We start from the raw sequence: 2,511 nt of genomic DNA on the forward strand, positions 1-2,511 counted from the left end.
CCTTTAATCATTCAAACATGCAGCCACATTCCCTCCTAGCTGTCATGTTCCCCCCATTTCACCTATAAATAAGCATCCATTGCATTCATTCCATTCACAACACAATACATCCATTCACCACAGAAATAAGGCCTTTGTGCCAGAAATTCACTCATTCATACACTCTTCCATATTCACTCATCCATTGCAGAAATGTAGACCATCAAACTCCCTTGTGCCGTGCTCTCCCTTACAATCCAAACACCATCCTTCCATTTCCACCACTCCCCAAACCATTCACACCATCAAACTATCCCTAGACCTTGTGCTACAACGAAGAGGAAGAGAAGAGTGCCTAAACGTTCATACAATTCAAGTTTGAGTTGTTGGAATGTTTAGGTGTTTCTTTGATTTCAAGGTTTAATGTCAATACTCTTTGTTTGTACGAATGAGGAATGGAAGATAAGAGGGCCTAAACGTTCATACAATTCAAGTTTGAGTTGTTGGAATGTTTAGGTGTTTCTTTGATTCTCTTTGTTTTGTACCATGAGGAACTAAACCCCCCTTGGTTAGGGGGTGATTCGAATATATGTTTATGCTTGCATTTTGATTTGAATACTTCTAATTGCGTTTCATAAGTTGTGGATTCAATTCGTTTAACTGTTTGATTGATAACTTATTTATGTATGTTTATTGAGAGTGCACACTTAATTTTCATGCATGAATATGACGCTAGAATATAAGTAAGTTTCACCTAATAGTTACGAACTTATATTCACAAGTAGTGGAGGTTGCTTATAAACAATCGCGTTAAATGAATTCTTGGCATAAGTTTCATGCAATCCATAGTAACGAATGCCTCGTCAACACTTATAATTTTCATAGAGCGTAATGATTCTTGCTTGTACCTCTTCTATGCATTCATGTTGAGGACTTGTGGGGAATGTTTTGAATTGTCGTATGCGCTAACCCATCCAATTCAATAACGTTAGGAAGATTTGAAGGTTAATTAGTGCATCACGGTTAACTTGGGGTGTTGAGTTTCATGGTTTATTGAAATGCAATTGGAAATCATTTTATTATGCAAGTGTAACATATGTGAAGATGAACCCCTTAGCTAGCATTCATTCATTTCATTTCCATTCAATTCTATCACACATTCACATTTACATTTGGCTTTAATTTACAATCTGTGCAATTTAATTTAATTTCGTATAAACCTCAATCCCCCTTTACTTTATTGTCCAATTTAGTTAGAAAGTGTCTTAGTTTATGTTTCTAAGTGTTTTGATTCAATTTTATTTCCCAATTTCGTCCAAATTCACCAAAGTGCTCAAAACTGCCCAGAAAGTGATTTTAAGGCAGTTTTGAGTGTTTTGGGTGTTGTTTGAGTCTTTTGGTTTGTTTTAATGTTTTAAGTGTTTAGTTTTACATTCTTTGAGTTAGAAATCAATTTAGTTTGTGTTTATGAGTGTTTTGATTCATTTTATTTCCCAATTTCGTCCAAATTCACCAAAGTGCTCAAAACTGCCCAGAAAGTGATTTTAAGGCAGTTTTGAGTGTTTTGGGTGATGTTTGAGTCTTTTGGTTTGTTTTAATGTTTTAAAGTTTAGTTTTGCATTCTTTGAGTCTAGTATAGTGTTTCATATTGTTATTTTACGTTTTTGAGTCAAATCCAAGTGATTAACAATCCCTCCTAATCCCCGGTCTAGAACGATCCCTACTTACATACTTACTACAATTGACAAAAAGAGGGTTTAATTTATGCGCGTATAAATCACGCACCAAGCCAATCCTTAGCCTTTTCCACAAGAGAGAATGGAAAAGCTTTCATCTTCATAATATTCCCATCAACGTTAATGGGTGTCATGCTTGAGCATACAACTTCAAACTCCTTCAAATGCTTGTTTGGATCTTCCATGGACAGCCCATGGTACTTGGGAATATGATGCAGCAAGCTTGACTTCAATTCGAACTCATCGGTCTTGCCAAGGGCCGCCCTTGGGTATTGGATGCACAAGGGTGCGGCATTGGCCAATCCCGAAGCAGAAAGCTCCTTGATTGTTCGGTTGTCCTCCGCCATGTCTTCTTCACCCACTCTTGCCGTGGGTTCCTCTTCTTCAAATTCAAAAACGGACTCGGAACTTTCACTTGATTCGCTAGGTTCTGGGTTCTTTCTCTTTCGTCTCAACTCTCGCTCGAAATCGTCGTCAAAGTCCAAGATATGTTCACGAATCGGATGAGAATTCCGAGTCATAAACTAGTACCTAAAACAAGAAACAAAATAACATAAGAATCTGATCTAATAAGAAAACGAAAATAACAATCCAAAGGATTAGCAAAGTTGCTAATCCCCGGCAACGGCGCCAAAATTTGGTGCGAGATTTATACGCACACAAATTAAACCCTCTTTTTGACAATTGTAGTATAGATATAAGTAGGGATCGTTCTTAACCGGGGATTAGGAGGGATTGCAAATCACTTGGAAACTGACTCAAAAACGTAAAATAAAGTTTAAAACACTAAACTAAA

The sequence above is a fragment of a genome, unplaced genomic scaffold, assembly GCF_019419815.1.
Source record: "Pyrus x bretschneideri cultivar Hongxiangsu unplaced genomic scaffold, Pyrus_bretschneideri_v1 Contig98, whole genome shotgun sequence".
NCBI lineage: Eukaryota > Viridiplantae > Streptophyta > Magnoliopsida > Rosales > Rosaceae > Pyrus > Pyrus x bretschneideri.